Below are 7,193 nucleotides of genomic sequence, written 5' to 3'. Positions count from 1 at the left end.
GAACTCATCATATTATCCTTTCATTAAAAAAAGGATAAAAAATAAAAATAAAGAGTTTAACACTGTAATGGGGAATAACCAGCAGCTTGAAGGACATCAAGAATATGGACACAAGCATACTTTAAGTCTTTTATTGGTCACTTACATACCACATGCCAGCATTAGCAGAAATACAGAGGTCATGGTTTTCCACCGAAAATAACCTGTTGTCTTTTAGCTTGCCTCTTCCATAAGGTCTGTCTCCTGAAAAGGAAGTGTATGCCAGTGTGTTAATATTCCCCCAATTAATTAATGCCACCCAGACATTTTTCCCAAACTGGTCTCAGTCCCATATCCGCATTTATCATCCATAGATGTCCACTCAGATTAGGTTTCATCCTGGACCAGTCAGCCTAACAAAACATACCCTGAACTAGATGAACTACTTGTTTCTGCCCAACCCATCTCCCACACTTCAGGAAAGGGGCCAGTATGATCCCATGGTTTGAGGTTTCCCCAAACCTCAGAGCAGGAGCTCAAACCACGACTGCACATTCAAAGCAATCAGCCTTTGCTGCTGAAGGTGCAGGGCTTTGGCATCTGGTACTTTCTACTCACAGCACGTTGTGCTCTTTCTAGCCTTCCAACAGGATAGGCAAATCTAACAGACCAAATCACACCAAACATTTTTCTCTTCTGGCCATGAACAGCTAACAGGTATAAGCGATGTAGTATTAAAAAGCTAAGACTTTCTTTCATACAGGCCTAAGCTGCCTCATGATTCACTACACTACTTAGGGTTTACAACACTCCACCGCTTGGTGCTGTAAGGAAGCTACAGTGAAGTTTAGGTAGCCAACTTACCCAACTATAGATCCATAATCACAGATAAGGACAGCTTTACTGGTAACAGATCTTTAAAAAAAAAAAAAAAACAAAAAACAGGACACACTCAACCAAGAGGCAAGAAGGACATTCATGTTGATCAAATTCAGAAGTATTAAGTCAGCCATCACTACAACTGCCCAGACCTTCACCTACATCCTCCCTTTAGGCCTAAGATTATCCCATTTTACAGGGGAGGAGGAGATCAAAGAGAATTCAAATCTTGTTTGAAACTAGCCTCCAAGCTATATACCAGACGATAAGCACTGGGAGGCTAGTTTCAGTGTTCTTTTTCCTCCTTTTACGACCACCAAGACCAGTGTTCAGATCCGATGGGAAAGGGAACCGGAGGGTCAGGATGTCTTCAGCATCTAACTTTACCTTATCTAAAGCACAGCAACAACCTGGTAACTTCAGATTCTTCAGTAGCAGATACTTCGACACTTGGGGGCAACCTGCAGAAAAAAAGGTGAAAGCTCTAAACGAAAAAGTTGATCGAAACACCCATCTACCATCCACGTGGTAGTTTATGGAAAACACCCGGACTCACTTAGAAGGCTTCCAGCCCAGGTCCCAAGCCGTTTATAGGAAAGGCGAGTGGCAGCTGCAGGTATTATGCTGACCTGTGCTGTCAAAGTCTCTCCAGGTTGCTCTCGCATGCAGTTGGAGATCCCATGGCCACAACCGGCCACAGCCCTTGGAAACATGCTGTACTGACCCACCAGGCAGTTCCCAGAAACCTACCGGGTCCTGAGATGGTTGTGTTCCATCACAGTCCTGACCACAGAATCCTCACCAGAAAGCTCAACCTCAGAGTCATCCTGGAATCTTCATCTGGCACAACTAAGACGAGAATACAGTTGTCCTGAATGACATTGTTCCCTTCTTCTGGTCTTGAGAATCAAAATGTTTGACTGGCTTTTGACCCTGGTACTTATGCCTTAAGCTTTTCAGGGCAGTGACCCAGAGCACTGTTAAGATCTGTGCCACTTGCCACTAGATTTTCCCAGCACACATGTCCAACCCATTCCCACTGCCTGCCCCTCCATACTTGTTCTTCATCTCAGCAATCTATTTCTCAGAAGTCTTATTCTAGCAACTCTATGCAAGACCCATCAACAGAGCATTTCTGTTGGCCTCTGGAAACCTGTCTATTGTAATAAAGGATTCCACCTATACCGGAGAAATGGCAGGTACCATGGGAATTGTCTTTTCCTGATATGTTGCAGATCAGTTACAGCAAACAGAACGGCGACCGTCAAGGAAAACTGTCACTCTGGGCTCCTTTTTGACCACAGCAGCTATGTGGAAGCAGCTGCAGCTTCGATAAGGGCCACAGGGCAATTTAGGTCTCAGGACCGCCACAAATGCTGTCCAACCCTCAGACTCCCCTAAATCCTGTGCACTCTTGCATAACTGAAATTCACCTACTGAGACATGCTGGAGACCAAATAAGAGAACAGATACCTTACTACCAGGTCCCAACTTCTTCATTTTTGTTATGTACCAGTGTTTTGTCTCATTTAATCTTTACAGGACCATTTTATCATCCGTTTTACGGACAGGTTTAAATTAAGCTATTTACTGAAAGTCGCCAATCAGTGTAGAAAAGCCACAGAACTGGAATTTAAAATAGGTTCTAAAGGACTCGAGCTCCAAAAATCCCTTTTTATCCACCTGCATGAATTCCTTAACATGTCCTGCAGCCAGATAACAGGTAAAGTCACTTCCCCAAGGTCGCCCAATAAGTAGCTGTAATGGGCCGATTCAGTTTCCGATCCCGCTGACACCACCACGCGGCGTCTCCCTAGTTAGGCCACTACAGGCCCAAGGCTGCCCTGCACCCCGCTGCCTGGCCGCGTTACTCACCCGTCACAGCGCGGGCCGAGGCGGGAGCAGGAGCGGCCCTCTCGGGGTCCGGCCCCTCTCATCGCGCATGCGACCGACCAGGCCTTCTGGACCTCGGTCCCAGCAGGCCGGGAGGCCCGGCAACTGAGAGCCGCGCTCAACATCCCTCAGCCTCGGGAGGCAGCCCGGGCGAGTGAAGGGCCGGTGGCGGCCAAGCTACGGTAGGGTAAGTGGAAGAATGCGCGTGACTTGCAGCAGATCTGAGACAGCGGCGCACGAAGCGACACCTGCACGGCGGCTGGGAAAAGGGACGTCGGAGCGTTGGGAGAGGGCTTTTATAGGCCTCGCCCTTGGCGGCCGCGCCCGACCACTGCGGCAACGCGCCCGCGCAGACCTCTGGGAGTTGTAGTCCGTCTGCCCTCAAGCGCCGGGAGGCGCGTCAGGCTCTGAGTTCTAAGCGCGTGCGGAGTCGCTGCCTTCTTGCCGGGAAGAGAGCAGCCTTCCGCCCGTGTTCCGCACTCGCTGAACGTCTGGGACTCGGCACTGGGCTCGCAAATGAAGCCGACTCGCTATCCCCGCTGGAGCTCAGTCAGACATCCAAAGTCGGGAAATGACGCGGTGAGCTGCGTCGGGGCTCGGCTCCGACCGCGGCGGGCCGACCGAGGAGCAGCGCCGGGTGCTCCGATGGGTGTGGAGAGGCGCTCTGCGAGCTCTTCTGGGGGCGTGGCCCTTTGGGAGGGTTTCTCAGCAAGGAAGACGCGACCGATTTACTCAGAAGATGAATGCATTATTTGTTCATTTCCCGCTAATAGATAAGTAACTTTGCCGAGCACTTACTCAGATTATGCTCGATTATCTCAACTAGTTTCCGCAACAACCCTGTGTGTAGGTTTGTAGTTATGCCCTTTTTACAGATCAGAAAACTGAGGGATGCATCACCCAGGTAACTAACGAGGGAAGGGCCTGAATCCACGAGTCCACGGCAGAGACCACGCTCAGAATCGCTGTGCCATGTACATGTTTTGTCCATGGAATGAATAAACGTCAATGTAAAAACAAGAAGTTGTCAAGAATTAAATACGTGTTCTGTGCTTACTCTATTCGTTAATTTTTATCCTTAATATACTCATTAAAAAGGAGGTACTACTATTGTTCTCATTTAATAGAGAAAACAACAGACTGTAAGGCAAGAAACTTCCTGGTGACTTCCAAATGAGTTTCTCCAGCCTTACTTTTCTGAGCTCCAGACCTTGTATCCTGCAGCGTCCCCGAACTTCTACACTTGGCTATCTAATAAATAGGCTTCTCAGAACATAGCCTTTCCTCCTCCACACCTGCTCTTCCCAATCTCAGCAAATCCTTGGAGTGATCCTGGACTCCTCTTTCTCTATCATCCCACTTAAAATCCATCAGCAAATCCTACATTCTCCACCTTTGAGATGTGACAGGAATCTGACCATTTCTTACCACCTCCACTGATGCTATCATTGCCGGCTGACAATCACAGTAGCCTCCTAATTAGTCTCCCTGATTCTACCATTCTCCCCTATAGTCTGGTCTCAACAACCAGCCAATGGTGTGTAAAGAACACAAGGTTTTCATTTTGATGAAGTCTAGCATGTCCATTTGCTTTCTTTTATGCTTTGTGCTTTCTGTGTCCTATTTTAAAAATCTTTGCCTAACTTAAAAGTGTTAAAGATTTTCCCCTCTGTTTTCATCTGGAAGTTTAAGAGTCTTAGCTCTTACAGTTAGATCTAGGATTCATTTTTTAGTTAATTTTTTGCGTATGGTGTAAGAGTCAAAGTTTGCTTATTTACTGCATATGGCTCTCCAGTTGTTCCATCTTCATTTGTTGAAAAAGATTATCCATCTAATTGGTTTGACACCTTTGTAAAAATCAGTTAACCGTATGTGTAGGTCTGTTTCTGTGCTCAATCCTACACTGTCCGGATTACTGTAGCTTTTTAATAAGTTTTGAAATAGGGTACTATAAGTCATGCAACTTTGTTCTTTTTCAAAATTGTTTCAGCTGTTCAGTCTTTGCATTTCCATGTAAATTTTAGTGTCAGCTAATTTTGTATTTTTTCTAATGTTTATTTTTCAGAGAGCGTGCTTGCATACATGGGAGAGGGGCAGAGAGAGAGGGAGACAGAAGATCTGAAGTGACCTCTGTACTGACAGCAGAGAGCACAATGCGGGGCTTGAACAGATCATGACTGGAGCCCCTAATTTGTATTTTTTAAAACCCTACTGGCTGGAGGGTGCCTGGATGGCTCAGGCCGTTGAGCGTTGGACCCTTGATTTTGGCTCAGGTCATGATCCCAGGGTCATGAGATCAAGCCCCAAATCAGGCTCTGTGCTGAGTGTGGAGCCTGCTTAAGATTCTCCCTCTCTCTCTCTCTCTCCCTCTCTCTCTCTCTCTCCCCCCCTTTCTCCCTCCCTCCCTCTGCCCTCTCCTCCTCTTGCATGCTCTCTAAAATATAAAAATAAAAGCCTACTGGGATTTGGTTGGAATTGCATTGAATCTGTAGACTTAATTTGGGGAGAACTGATAACAATCTTTTTTAAAAAATATTTATTTTTGGGAAAGTGCAAGCAAGGGAGGGGCAGAAGAGGGGGACAGAAGATCCAAAGTGGACTCTGCGCTGACAGGCTGACAGCAGCGAGCCCCATGTGGGGCTTGACTCAAGAACAATGACCTGAAGTTGGACGCTCAACTGACTGAGCCATTCAGGTGCCCCTGACAACAATCTTGAGTCCTCTCATCCATGAGTATGGTATACCTCTCCATTTAAGTCATCTTTAATTTTTCTCAACAGTGTTTTTTAATTTTCAGTGTACAGATCTTATATATCTTTTGTCAAATCTATCCCTAAGTCTTTCATATTTCTGATGCCATTGTAGATGGCATTTTTGTTGATTTCAAATTCTAAATGGTCATTGCTAGTATATATAGAATTAATTTTTGCATATTAACATATCCTTGCTAAACTCCTGTATTAGTTTTGGCACCTCTTTTGTAAGTTCCTTAAGATTTTTCACAAGTCTGTGAATAAAAAGACAGGTTTACTTCTTCCTTTTCCAACCTGGATGCCTTTTCTTTCTTTTTCTTGCCTTTTAATATTGGCTAGGACCTCCGGTACAATATTGAATTAATAAGTTACGTTTCATCAAAATTAAAACTCTTGGCAGGGGGGCCACCTGAGTGGCTCAACTGGTTGAGTGTCTGACTTTGGCTCAGGTCATGATCTCATGGTTCATGGGTTTGAGCCCCACGTCAGCCTCTGTGCTGACAGCGTGGAGCCTGCTTCAGATTCTCCGTCTTGTTCTCTCTCTGCTCCCTCCCACCCTTAAAAAAGTAGACATTTAAAAATTTCAAAAAAGTAACTCTCAGGCGGGGGACAGTTAGGAGAATTAAAAACGGACATGGGGAAACTTTTTGGCATGTTACATGGTTGTGGTAATGGTTTCATGGATGTACATGTGCATCAAAACTCATCACATTGTACACTATAATATGTACAGTCTACTGTGTGCAAATTATACCTCAATAAAGATGTAAAAATAAAAACCATAACCAAGAAAAAATTTACGTCCTATTATTCAGCTGCTCAAAAATCTCCACTGATTTTGCAACACATTTGGAATAAAAGCTGAAGTTCCATAATGGCCTCTGAAGCCACATGATTTGGCTCCTCCTCCTCTCTGCCCTCATCACCCACCACTTGCTCCCTCATTCATTCTGCTCCCTTTTCTCAGCCTCTCTGCTCTGCTTGTAGCATCATTGCCTGATCTCACCTCAGGGCCTTTGCTCTTGCTGTTCTTCTTGCCTGGAACTATCCTCTCTGGATATCAGAGACAACCACACTACTCATTCCTTCACTTTATGTAACCTCCTCAGGACACCCTATTTTGATATAGCTACCCTGCCACCCTTTAAGCTATTGTTCTGCTTGATTGTTATTTATGGCACTTATTGCCTCTTGACATCACATTATACATGGATTTATTTTCTGTCTTCCCCATTACAATGTGAGCTGCCAATAACAGGAATTGTGTCTTTTTATCTTCACTGCTATATAAGTGCCTGGTATATAAGAGACAGCACTTATTGAAACAATTAACTAAGTAAATGAATTAATTAATTAATGAAACTTGGCCAAGGCCACATAGCTAGTAAGTGGCAGTTGGAACTAAAACCTAGATCTATCTAATGTAAATGTGCATAACTTACCTGCCATGTTATACAGTTCCTCCATGACTACTTCATGAGGTGGGCACCGTGATTTGCCTTACTTAGCAGAAGGGGAAGCAGGGGGTGGGGAATCACTTTCCTCACCCCTAATCACATAGTCTATGGCAAGGTCAGCTGACATCTGGACTCTGGTGCTAGGTGCAGAGGTCAGGCACATGACCCCATCCCACAGCAGGAGAGTCCAGGAGAGGAAGTTCAAAGACTCCAATGCTGACAGTGCACTGCC

The 7,193-nt window shown here is 45.4% G+C and overlaps 1 long non-coding RNA gene and 4 other non-coding genes across 6 annotated transcripts; all 5 read right to left on the bottom strand.

Annotated features, from left to right (window-relative positions):
* Window positions 1-117: 117 nt before the first annotated feature.
* Window positions 118-3,123, bottom strand: LOC144617281 (uncharacterized). 2 transcript variants are annotated; one of them, XR_013557670.1, is made up of 5 exons: window positions 2,734-3,123; window positions 1,609-1,707; window positions 1,246-1,319; window positions 844-894; window positions 118-243 (listed from the first exon to the last, which is right to left on the bottom strand). It is a non-coding gene; the product is annotated as an uncharacterized LOC144617281 (long non-coding RNA). The 2 variants fall into 2 exon arrangements; XR_013557669.2 differs by having other exon boundaries at window positions 1,605-1,707; window positions 2,734-3,105.
* LOC132674113 (small nucleolar RNA SNORD99) lies at window positions 315-388 on the bottom strand. The gene has a single exon (XR_009608423.1). It is a non-coding gene; the product is annotated as a small nucleolar RNA SNORD99 (small nucleolar RNA).
* Window positions 1,086-1,218, bottom strand: LOC132674101 (small nucleolar RNA SNORA61). The gene has a single exon (XR_009608412.1). It is a non-coding gene; the product is annotated as a small nucleolar RNA SNORA61 (small nucleolar RNA).
* LOC132674100 (small nucleolar RNA SNORA44) lies at window positions 1,445-1,575 on the bottom strand. The gene has a single exon (XR_009608411.1). It is a non-coding gene; the product is annotated as a small nucleolar RNA SNORA44 (small nucleolar RNA).
* LOC132674085 (small nucleolar RNA SNORA16B/SNORA16A family) lies at window positions 2,068-2,202 on the bottom strand. Its single transcript, XR_009608397.3, has one exon. It is a non-coding gene; the product is annotated as a small nucleolar RNA SNORA16B/SNORA16A family (small nucleolar RNA).
* Window positions 3,124-7,193: the final 4,070 nt, after the last annotated feature.

The sequence above is a fragment of the Panthera onca genome, chromosome C1 (genome assembly GCF_046562875.1).
Source record: "Panthera onca isolate mPanOnc1 chromosome C1, mPanOnc1 haplotype 2, whole genome shotgun sequence".
Lineage (NCBI taxonomy): Eukaryota > Metazoa > Chordata > Mammalia > Carnivora > Felidae > Panthera > Panthera onca.
The sequence above is the reverse complement of the archived record's forward strand: the minus strand, read 5'-3'. Positions and strand labels throughout refer to the sequence as shown.